The following is a 12,425-nucleotide window of genomic DNA, read 5'->3' on the forward strand; positions in this document are numbered from 1 at the left end:
CTCAGCTGCTGCACAGTTCAGAGTTGGGCCCTGAAGCTCTGGAAGCTGAAACCTGAGACGGGGCTTCCTGTGCCCAGCTCTGCCCTGCTCTGAGCGCTGCCCTGCGCCCTGACAAGGGGCTTTTGTGAGCTCTGAGCTGCTCTGAGCTCTACTCTGGGCAACTACTGCAGGGACAGGGCACAGTTACCGTACCAGCTCTAAAAGAGCAGCACAGAGAAGCCCTGCTGTCAGCTCTGCTTCTGCACCGAGACACCAGCAACAGTACTGTCCCCTAAGGAGCAGGGACAGTTACCGTACCATCTCTAAAAGAGCAGCAGAGAGAAACCCTTTGGTACCAGATGCAACAAAACTCCCATCTAGGAAGTGTTCTGCACCTTCCCAACCATTGATACCAATTACAGACACTCCTCTGGGGTAACACAGCTGCTCTGATACTCTGGAGACCTGTGGCCTCAGTACCCAGAGAGAGACAATTAACATACCGTCTCTAAAAAAGTGGCGCCAACAAACTTTTTGTACTGGGCAAAACTCTCATTTAGGGCGTGCTCTGCTCAGCTATCGGTACTGACAATGTACCACGGACCCTCCTCTGTGGTACCAAATGAACCCATGGTACTGCATGAGCTTGGTACCCTGGAGACCTGATGACTGGGGAAGAACCACAATCCCCATTACTTGGTCCGAGGACCCCGGTATCAAGCACATCCCGGCACCCAGAATCGCTCTTAGCAGTGGGCTGTATACTGCCAATACCCCAGTCAGCAGCACCCTTACCCACTGACAAATCTGACACTGGCCAGGAGGAGATCATTCCCTGGTCCCTCATGGTGGCCCACCACCACACTACAACGGTCATCCCCAATTCCATCACGCCAATCGCCCGTGCCTGCCTTCCTGCCTCTCCCTCCCAAGGCCATATTGTAACTCTTCGGGTATATACACACACATGGTGCAACCGTCTCCGGTGTCTCTCAGGGAGAGTCCACCAGATGGTTTCCTACAGCCTGGCACCTGAGCCAGGGCAGGAGAGCACCTGAACCAGGATAGGAGAAAGCTTTTTTAGAACAGGAAAGAAGGGAGAAGGGGGAAAAAAAACACACCTGAAGAGGAAGCTACCTCTTCAGCACACTTCTCCTCATCTCTCCCAGATGAGACTGTGCTGCCCACCCCTCATCACTAGATGAAGATTTAAGAACTTTCTGGCTCTTACCAAGACAGTGGCAGACGAGCTGCAAATTCCCTTACAGGAGGTGGCAGATACACATCACAAGATGGTGGAAATTCTGCACATTACCTTCTCATCTAGAACTGTCCTCCCAATTAATGAGCTGATTCTAGATCCTACTAAAATCATCTGGCAGAGCCAGCCTCCATCGCACCAACCAGCAACAGAGTGTAAACAAAAACAACCCTACATCTCTACTCAAAGAGGCAGACTTTGTTTTCAACATCCGCAACCCAACTCCATCATAGTGGATGTGGTTAATGCATGAAGCAAGCAACATAATGCCAAGTCAACTTCATGGGATCAGGCTTCACAAGATGGCATATTCATCGACAAAATTACTGTTTAGAGTCATAAATTACCAAACTGTCATGGCCAAAACAATTTTGTTAATCTTGGGAAACCCAGGATGTTTCTGAAACATTACTGGAAACAGAAAAAGAACAGATTCAGACCATTCATTCTTAGAGAAGGTCAGTTAATAGCCAGACCAGTCCTAGAGACATCAGTGGATGTAGCTGTTACAGCTGCCCACCCAGTCTCCATGACAGTGGTACTGAGGTGGGTTGTGGGGTTTTTTTTGTTCGCTACACCTCTCTAGATTGTCCAAAGAGCTACAGACTTCCAATTTGAAGGGCCAAACGCTTTGCGGAGAAGACAGATTTTCTCTTCACATCCTGAAGGATTCTCGGGCTGCACTACACTCCTTAGGAATCTACACTGTGGAACAGAAGAGAAGATATACTTCTCAACAACACCACAGATCACAATCTTCTCAGTACTCACCATCTCTGTGCTGTTATGATCCATAGTGTAAAAGGCCCAGGGCTCAAAAGTGAGAACAGTCTGCATCCTAGTCCATGACCTCTCAAACTGCCTCTTATAAGCACTTTGATGAGCTGGTTGGGGTCCTGAGCAATGATACCTTACAGCATCAGTGGCCATCTATACACCTGTCACGCCACTCAGAAGTCACCTTACCTTACTTCACAGCAGTTAGGACCAGCTCTAGAGCAAAGAGATTGATCTCTAGCTCTGAACTTACAGGGTGCCTACTTCCATATCTCAATACAACCATCATACAGGAGATTTCCTACTGCTTATCTTTGGGACAGGATCATTATAGGTACAGACTGCTCCACACAGGGTAGTCTCCAAGGTTCACTTCATTGTAGTGGCACACTAACCCCGGTACAGTGACTGGACTTTATCAGCACCAACCTGATGCAGTACAAGCGAGAGCGCTCCTCTCACTGCCCATATTCACCACCCTGCGACACATGTCTCCCTAATATGCTGGGGAGCTCACCTACACAACAACAAGGTTCAGGACAAATGGCCTTCCACAGAAATGACCGTCCATATCACTCTTTTGGGGCTAGGGGCTGTCAGGAGTGCCTGTGCACAAACTCTGCCTTTCATCAAAAACAACACACAAAGGTTATGCTGGACTTAATGTGACCTGTATGTTTTGTATAAACTGCCAAGGAGCTGCCAGATCTCCCTCCCTCTACAAGACAGCATTCAAACTTTGGAATTGATGCACCCATCACAATGTGCTCATCTCAGCTGTCTGTCTACAAGGGATACAGAACGGAATAATCAACAGTCTCCGTTGGAATTTTCTCACGACAATGAGCGTATACTGAATTCACAGGTACTTCAAGATATAGCCACCTTCTGGGAAAACATTCACTGGCAGTTGCCCTCATCTTCCCAGCGGACAGGGCCCACTTGTACGTCTTTTCCCAGTTTACTACCCTATCCAATATTCTGTTGAAAATTCAATGAAACAAAGTGAGAGTTATTGTGATTGCCCCTCTTGACTATGACAAGTCTGGCTCCCTTACCTGACGCAGATGGCAATACGCCCTCCTGTTCCTCTGATGTCAGCCCATTCCTCACCCGCTCTCTCAAAACAATGGGCTGATCTTTCACCCCAGCCCATGGGTCCTCCGCCTCCAGGCTTGGATCTTTCTTTGTTCCAAGGCTTAGAAGCAGACTGCTCTGACAAGCTGAAACACACGTTGCAACACAACCACAAGTTGACCACTCCACATACCTATCTACAAAATGGAAACGACTCCAAGTTTGTACCATTCCAAACGGACAGATCCAACCTCATCTTTCCTCCCTCTGATTTTGCACTACATTTTAAACTCTCACTCAGCTCCCTTCAGGTACATCTTATGGCAAAAATGGTTTCCCACTTGGAGTTTGCTCAACCACTAATGTGTAGACTCCTTAAGGACATTGGGACTCTCTTCCCCCATGTGACACCACCTGCTCCAGCCTGGGACTTTAATCTAGTTCTCAGGGCTTGGACTAGACCTCCTCCGAGTCCAGGGAAACTTGTTCTCTCTTACACCTGTCCATGACGACAGCATTTCTAATTGCCATCACCTCAGCTAGGCACATAGGAGAAATAGAGGCCCTGATGGCACACCCATCTTTCACAGCCTTTGTCTTTAAAAAACAAAAAACTCTAAGGCCATATCCCAAGTTTCTCCCTACTTTTTCTGCACTTTCCATATGAATCAACAGATCCATCTCCCTGTTTTTTCCCAAAACCACATTGTGGCAACTGGGAGACAATTGTGCATATGCTAGATATTAGAAGGACATTAGCATTCTACTTAGACAGGACTAAGGACTTCAGGAAATCCCCTAAACTCTTCCTTTCATCCACAGAAAGATCCAAAAGCTCTCCTCAAAGACTATCCAAATGGGTCTCTAGTTGCATTAATCGCTTAGCAAGGGCGCAACTTGCTTCCATCCATACGCACTCCATGAGATCAGTTCCTATCTCAATCACATTCCACATGGATACCCCTATCTCCCCAATCTATAGAGCAATGACTGGGGCCTCTGTCCATACTTTCGTAAAACATCATGCGATCACTGAAGATTTGGCTGCTGACACCATCTTCGACTCAACAGTACTCGCTGTAGTAAAAGACTCTGCTCCGAAGTCCCAGCCTCCAGTGGTGGGTACTGCTCCAGAGTCACCTAAAGTGGAGCACCCATAGGGACACTACTCGAAGAAGAAGAGAAATTACCTTGTGCAGTAACAATGGTTCTTCAAGATGTGTGTCCTTGTGGGTGCTCCACAACCCACCCTCCTCTACTTTGGAGTTCTCTATAGGGCTCTGTGGTAGAGAAGGAAGTGAGGGAGATTCATCCATGCAGTGCTAAATAGCCTCGAGGCAGACCACGAGGGAGGGAGAGCACATGCGCGGGCTCAACGGGACACTGCTTCCAAAAATCTCCAATTACAGGTGCAGGGGCACACAGACACCTAAAGTGGAGCATCCATAGGGACACACATCTTGAAGAACCATCATTACTGCACAAGGTGAGTAACTTCCTCTTATTTCCTGGTCCACTCATCTGACCAATATCCCCTATCACCGTCCACCACTGGGAGCACATGGCCCCACATCTCACCCACTCCTAAAATCCCAGCTGTGAATACTGTACCCTAACCCACAGAGCAGGACAGCGGGCTCCAAGGGCTGGAGAGTGCCAGGGCTTTCTATGAGAGTTAGAGGTGCGTGAGTCCTGCCCTGTGCGCCCACAGCTTTGGCTTTCAAAGCCATCCTCAGCCTAGCCCATCCTACTCTTTCCCAACATGCTTTGCCAAGAGGAGAGGCTCAGGCAGGTTAATGCTCACTCTGTAGTGGGGCCAACAGTCCTCCAGGGCAAAATATTGATGTTTCCTCTCAAAGCCCAGGCTGCAGTTGCTGGGGATAAATGGGAGGCTCTGACGCACTGTTCTCTCACTGCTCCACTCGTTGGGCACTAATAGAGAGGACAAGTCAATCTTGTTCTTCAGAATTGGCTTGTCCTTGTCATGAGCCTTTCCCCTGCTCCCCAAGTCACATGGCCACAGCTCCACCTCTGTATCCAAGGGCTGGCACCTTCAGGCTCTGAAGCCACCATGATGCTTTGTGGGGGACTCAAGAATACAGCATCTCCTATATATGTCTCTCTGAAGCCTCCATAGCCTGCTCCTTCTTCCAGCAGCATCCCTCTATCCCTGGAGCTGGCTGGGTAGCACGGTCTTTCCTTCTTCTGCAGTGAAGCTTCTCCCCAGCCAACTGCAAAGATGGCCATTTGGAGCCATGGGTTTCAGCTGATGCACAGGGTGTCCAAGGGCCAGGTGATATGCAGTCCCTCTACCACCCTTAGCGTATTTGTTATCAGGCAGGGATATTGCCAGCACTGGAATATGACCAACAAGGCACTTGTTCCTCCAAGCTAAATGCCAAGGTGTGGCTTAAGCACCTGTGTCTTTTGTTTCTGTCCTTGCAGCCCCTTTTGCCACTGGAGGCCCCACAAGACCTGCACTGCACATGCCCCCTGGCTCCCTAACCTCCTCCTCGTCCACACGCAGCCCGGAGTTTCTTGCTAACCTGGTTTCTGGACCTGTTGGCAGTATCTGCCTGGGAGGTTTTCCAGCTGGTCCCTCCAGGAGGCACTAAAGGCCTCGTTCACAGGATTTACATCTCCTCATGAACGATGTATGCGTTCGGCTCTGGAGTGCGGCCAGCCTGCCAAAGACCAAACAGCAGGCAAGCTAACAGCTACAGGCAATGTGGGGTGGCCAGTGCACAGTGCTCCTCCAGCTCCTGGGGAAGAGGTATACCTGATTCACTGCCTCTTCGCCCTCAGTCTGAGGGGTGGGCTACACTACACTGTTAGATCATCTTAAGCACCTTGTGTCACCCTATTTGTGTATGTGGCTGCAGCCATGCAGTAAAACCACCTGCCTGAACCACTATCAGCCATGATCAACATACTGAGTGTGAAGCTTGCAAATCTAGACACTGCATGGCCCCAACAGTCCTCCAGTAGATGTCCCACAATGCCCCATTTCCAGCCACAGTGACAGCTTTGGTCACAATTGCAAACTCCACTACCTGGGTCATAAAATGGATCCGGGAAATGGGCTGGTGAAGCCCGCCCACTGCTAAAGGATCCCCCCCAGCCTAAGAGCGGGATCCACAGGACCTGGACACCAAATAAATATGGGGGACAACTAATGAAATAACAGGGACAGGAGTGTGGTCAAAGGGTCAAACGAAGGGAACCGGACGGGGACACCGAGCAGAGAACCCCAGACAGTACCCACTGCTCCTCAAAGGTGTCAAGGGAGTCAGTGGACGCTGCCCAGAGGAACTCTGCCCGGAGGCGTGAACAGACCAAGGATTGGAAATAGGCCCCACAGTCACAGGAGACTCCATTGGCCAACCTCCTCACCCTGGTTTTGTAGATGGCCATTTTAGCCAGGGCCAGGAGGAGGATGACCAGGAGATCCCCTGACCTTGTGGGGCCACGGATAGGGAGTGCATAAATAAGAAGGTGAGGGGGAAAGTGCAACCAAAAACTTAATAAAATATTGGTGAGGAGCTGGAATAGGGGCTGCACCCTGGCACAATCCAAATATATGTGTGCCAGGGTTTCCCTCAGGCCGCAAAAGGGGCACGTGTCTGGGATAGGGGTGAACCGCATCAAGTACATGCCCGTGCTCACAGCTCCGTGAAGGAGCCGCCAACTGATATCCCCAGCAGGCCTCAGGACCAAGGTGGAATATAGGCTGGCCCACCTGGACTCCTCACCCTCCAAAGGTGGCAGGAGGTCCCACCATTTTGTATCGGGGTGGGACATGAGGGCGTGAAGGGTATGGAGCACAAGTGTGTATAGATGTTTCCTTGGTGCAGTCTGGAAGCAGACCAGCTGAAGCTCATGCAGCCGGCTCACGGTGAAGGGGTGGGGGGCTTGGTTGAGTCCACGGGGCAGGGGCCCAATTAAAAGGTCCGGCGGGTCTGGGATGGAGGGTGGGAGGGGCGTGCCCTCATGCACGACCCGGTCGACGTAAACCTGAGCAGCGGGTGGCAAAGCGGCCCTCACCTCCTGAAGTATGCGTCGGGGAGTAAGAGGTCTGGAGAGCCCCATGTGCTGAGCGAGCGTCAGGGGATCCAGCCAGTCTCCCCGGTCATAGTCCAGGAGGTCTCCGACTCTTGTGACCTCTGCCAGGACCAACCTCTGGCGCACTGAGCGGGACTCCGGCTCCTGCACACGGAGCTGGGGGTTGTGTAGCAGGGGCTCTGTGAGGAGATCTGCCCCCTCGGAGGCCGCCACGGACCTGGTCGTTGAAAAGAGTTTCCAGGTCTGGAGGAGGTCCTGGTAGAAGACCGGCAGCCCGGAGAGGTCTCGCGGAAGACCTCTCGGATGGAGATAAAGGAGCTGCCGGTCGTATCGGAGCCCTCGGAAGCGGCGCAGGGAGGCGTGCGCCAGTATGCTCCACGCCGGACTACCTGCACCATAAAGGAGCCTCTGCAGGGCCTGGAGGTGGAAGACATGGACCTGAGTGTGCAGACACTTCAGGCCCTGCCCTCCCTCCTCCAGGGGTAGATGGAGAACCCCTGCAGAGACACAGTGCAGTCCTGACCAAAAGAACTCCAGAATCGATGTCCATAGGTCGGTCAGGAAACCCGGGGCTGGGACCAGGGTGTTGAGCCGGTACCAGAGCATGGACAGGACTAGTTGATTAAGCACCAGCGCTCTCCCTCAAAGGAAGAGGCACCGGAGTAGTTCTGTCCATTTCCAGAGCCGCTCTATCACCCCGCCCTCTAAACAGTGCCAGTTCTCTGGCGGCGAGGAATGCATGGCAGAAAGGTAAACGCCGAGATAGAGCAGCGGACCCGCGCTCCACCGGATGGCCTGAAGCGAGGGTGGGAGGGAGCTCGCCTGCCACCCATCCCCGACCACCAAGCCAGAGCTCTTGACCCAGTTGACCCGGGCGGAGGAGGCTGCCGAATAGATGGCCTGGCAAGCCTCCACCCGTGCCAAGTCGCTTGGGTCCTGGACCACGAGGAGCACATCGTCGGTGTATGCCGACAGGACCAGCCGCAGCTCCAGCTCCCACAGCACCAACCCTGTCAACCTCCTGCAGAGGAGACAGAGGAAGGGCTCGATTGCCAGAGCATACAGCTGGCCCGAGAGGGGGCACCCCTGCCGTACTCCTCGTCTGAAGCTGACCAGTTCGGTCAGGGTCCAGTTGAGCCTGACCAGACACTCTGCGGAGATGTTCAGCACCCGGAGAAAACCCATAAACTGGGGTCCGAAGGAAAACGCTTGTAGAGTGCTCAGGAGATACCCATGGTCCACCCTGTCAAATGCCTTCTCCTGATCCAAGGACAAGAGAGTGAACGACAGACCATCCCTACACCCGAGTTCTAAAAGGTCCCGGACCAGATATAGGTTGTCAAAGATGCTGCAGCCCAGGACAGTGTAGGTCTGGTCTGGGTGGACCACGTCCGCCAGCACAGACCCTAGCCACAGCAAGATTGCTTTGGCCACGACTTTGTAGTCCGTGCTGAGGAGCGAGACAGGACACCAATTTCGTAAATCTTGGAGGTCCCCCTTCTTCAGCAATAAGGCGAGCCCAGCTCGCCTGCATGAAAGAGGAAGGACCCTGCTCTGCAAAGATTCAGCCCAGACGGTGACTAGGTCTGGGCCGAGGATGTCCCAGAACACGCGGTAGAACTCCACGGTCAGCCCGTCCATGCCTGGAGATTTATTGGTGGGCATGCGATGGAGGGCTTCCGAGAACTCGGCCAGAGAGAGGGGCAGCTCTAGCCGGTCTTGGTCACCCATGCTGACCGTAGGGAGCTCCTCCCAGAGCACTCTGCAAGCATTAGGATCGGTTGGATCCACGGAGAAAAGTCTTGTGTAGAAGGCTCTCGCCCTCCCGCACATCTCCACCGGATCCATGAGGGGGGTGCCGTCTTCTGCCAGAAGGCAGGTGATGTGTTTCTTGGCCCCCCTCCTTTTCTCCAGGGCATAGAAGAAGCGGGAGCCACGATCCATCTCCCAAAGAAGACGAATGCGGGATCAAACAAGGCACCCCGGACCCATTGGTCTTCGAGGGCCTGGAATTCCTCCCGCTTCTCCACGCACGCTCCGCAGAGGGGCGGATCCTCGGGGCTGGTGGCCAGACGCCTCTCCAGCTCTAAGACCTCCTGTTCCAACTGCTCTATCACCGCATTCCTCCATCAGCTGGCGCCCCGCAAGTAGTCACGGCAGAAGAGCCAGACGTACACCTTCCCCAGGTCCCACCACCGCCACGCCGAGGGAAAGGCATGCCGTTGCCCTCGCCAGGCCAGCCAGAACTCCCATAAGGACGTCACAAAACCCACATCCTCCAACAAGCTGTTGTTGAAATACCAATAGGCCAGCCCTGGCCTCTCTGCACAGAGGGAGGCCGTCACGGTGGCTAAATGATGGTCAGCAAATAGGGCCGGCCAGATGCTGGAGGAGTGGGCTCGTGAAAGATGGAAGCATGATAAATAAATGCGGTCCAACCGGGAGTGGCACGATCGATGGGTCTCCACCTGGACAAAGGTGAACATGGAAATATCATCCGGGTGGTGGTCGCACCAGACGTCCATCAGGGAGTGGTATTCGACTATCTCCCGGAGGACGTTCGCGGAGGCCGGGCACTGCTCAGTCCCCGAGCAGTCACGCTCCTCGAGGATGGTATTAAAGTCCCCACCCAGGACCAGGCACTCATGAGGATCCAAGATGCTGAGGAAGGCGGACGCTTGCTGATAGAATTGCAGCTGCTCCGGGACCGATGTCGGGGCATAGACATTAACAAGGTTGGCCACGAACCCCTCCATATGGACCCGGAGGTGCAGCAGACAGCCCGGCACAGCCTCAGCGACCCCCAGCACCTCGGGCCGTAGGTCGGGGGAGAACAGGGCCGCCACTCCAACCATACGAACTGTGAGATGGCTAAAGTAGACCCTGTCCCCCCATTCCAGCCACCAGCTGTCTTTGGCAGCTGGATCCGTATGGGTCTCCTGCAGGAAAACCACAGAGTACCCTCCCCCCCCCAAAGGAAGGAGAAGGAGAGCACCTGGCACCTGCGGAGAACCATCCTACAGCCTTGGGTGTTCAGCGTTGCGATGGTGATAGGTGCCATGAGGAGGGCTGGGGGCGATTCTCGCTGGCAGGGATGCTTGCGGCTCCCAACAGGCCGCGCAACAGTCCGTAACCCACCCCATAGGTGAGTAAGGAATCATGGAAGAGGCGGACCTGCTGGTAGGCCGCAGCGGCCTGCTTCTGGTCCTTTTACCCTCCCACATGAGGGCCCTCATGGCCCGGAGGATTTGATGGAAATCACCCCATTGCTGGAGAGCGAGCTGCACCTTGTTGTGGGAGCCACGGATGTCTTCTAAAAACTCCCACAACTCCTCTCGCAGTGCATGGGGGAGGTGGGGCTACAGTCTCCTGGTTACCCCTGCCCACCGAGACGGGCAGACAGGGTGCAGACTCCCGATGGGGTGCCTGATGGGCTGGCGCCACTAGGCCCGCCTTGAACCCTGGGGCAATAGGGGGTGGCGGAGGGAGGATAGCAGCCCCTACTGGTTTGGGACAGAGAAATACAAAGGCCGCTCCCTGGGGGTCATCTGCTGGAAAAGGGAAGGAGACAGCCCCTGGGGCGGCAATAACATCGCGGGAGGTGGACGGGATAGGGACAGGGTCAGCATCAAGGGCAGGACCGGGATCAGGGACAGGGGTAGGGGCAGAGACAAGATTCTGGGCTTCAGAAGCCAAGCAGCTGGATGGTGGCACCTCCCGATCAGGCTCCAGGGTTGAGGGGGTGAGGAGGGGGCTCTCAGCGATGCCGGGTGCAGGCTCTATGGTGGGTTTGGCAGCCACGGCATCAGGAGGTGGACTATCTTCTGTAGGGCCCACCTGGGAAGGAGATCGATTGCTCCACACCAACGAGGGGTACCCCTGGTGGCTCGCCTCCCGGCCATGTGGCACTGGCCGTCGCCTGAACAGGCTCGGTGGCCGTCAGTGGGGTGCCTTCTGCAGCTGGCTTGATGGAGGAGTCCAGGGGCTCCTCGGAGGTGGGAGCGGAAGCAATGGTTGGGGGAGGGAGCATGGGGAAAGGGGGACTGGAGTGAGGTCACTCAGATTGAGGCCCGCTGGCATAGGGTCGTCCTCCCCCTGGGTGACTGGGGTCAGACCCAGGGCCTCGATCTCTTCGTATATGGAGGGGAGATCGCTTTCCACCACCCTGGGGTTCTCCCTGCTGGCACCCAACGCAACGGTCACCTCAGGGCTCACAGGGGCTTCAGATGGTACCAGGGCGGGGGGAGCTCCCTCGGGGACCTCGGAGGGGACGGACTCTGGTGGAGGGGAGACACTGCCTTCCAGTGCTGCCACGTCTTCCCCAGCCAGCACTGGTAGATGGAACACACCCGTGGGCAAAGCGGAAGGCTCGGCATTGGTGCCCCCCTTCCTGGTCTTCTGGGGGGGCCTCTGCATCAGATGGGAGGGGAGGAGCTCGAGCCTTCCGCTTGCCCCGCTTCCCCTGGACCCCTCCATGGCATCATCCGCGGGCTGGCTAGCACGGCTGATGTCAGGGGGCAGGGGCGATGGCTCAGGGACTCGGGGGGGTAATGGTGGGGCAGCATGAGGGAGGGAAGATTCCCCTTGGGGCGGGCCCTCTCCCATGCTCAACGGTGTCCCTGCTGCACCCTCCTCCACAGGCCCTGCCAGATTGCAAGCAGCGGGGGCGGGGCTCTCCCGCTCGTCTGGGCATAGTGGGTGCCCCTTGGGCCTGAGCGGGAGCAGTGGTGGACTGGGAAGGAGGAGGGGTGGTTTCGGGTGCCGGGCAGCCAGGGGCACCAGCAATGATGGGGCCGGTGCCCCGCCAGGGCTCGGGGGTCCCGGATGCCCCTCCTTGCCGGGCCAAGGGGCAGTCCCTCCAGACATGCCCCATCGCCCGGCAGAGGTAGCACCGGGCCTCCCCCATGGAATAATGTACCTGGTAATGGGCCCCCTGGTAGGGGACCAGGAATGACCCCTCAACCGCCTCTCCGTCACGCACCGCCAGCGGCAGTTGAAGCTGCACTTGCCGGCGGAACGAGAGGATGTGATGGAGGGCGGGGTTGGAAGGTTGCATTGGGAAGGAAGGGAGGGACTGAGGTCAGGACGAGGCAGACGCCCAGGTCATCCAGCGGCTCCAAGGGAACGAACACGCCCCCCCCCCACTGCCAGGTCCTTCTCCACCACCTCCGGGGTGGCGGCCTCCGATGCTATAAAGAAGACGACCTTCCCGTACAGTTTGGAGGCCGCCACAATGGCCGTGGGCCCCACCACCCTCGCCAACGCCTGC

The sequence above is a fragment of the Dermochelys coriacea genome, chromosome 20 (assembly GCF_009764565.3).
Source record: "Dermochelys coriacea isolate rDerCor1 chromosome 20, rDerCor1.pri.v4, whole genome shotgun sequence".
In the NCBI taxonomy this organism is placed as follows: domain Eukaryota; kingdom Metazoa; phylum Chordata; order Testudines; family Dermochelyidae; genus Dermochelys; species Dermochelys coriacea.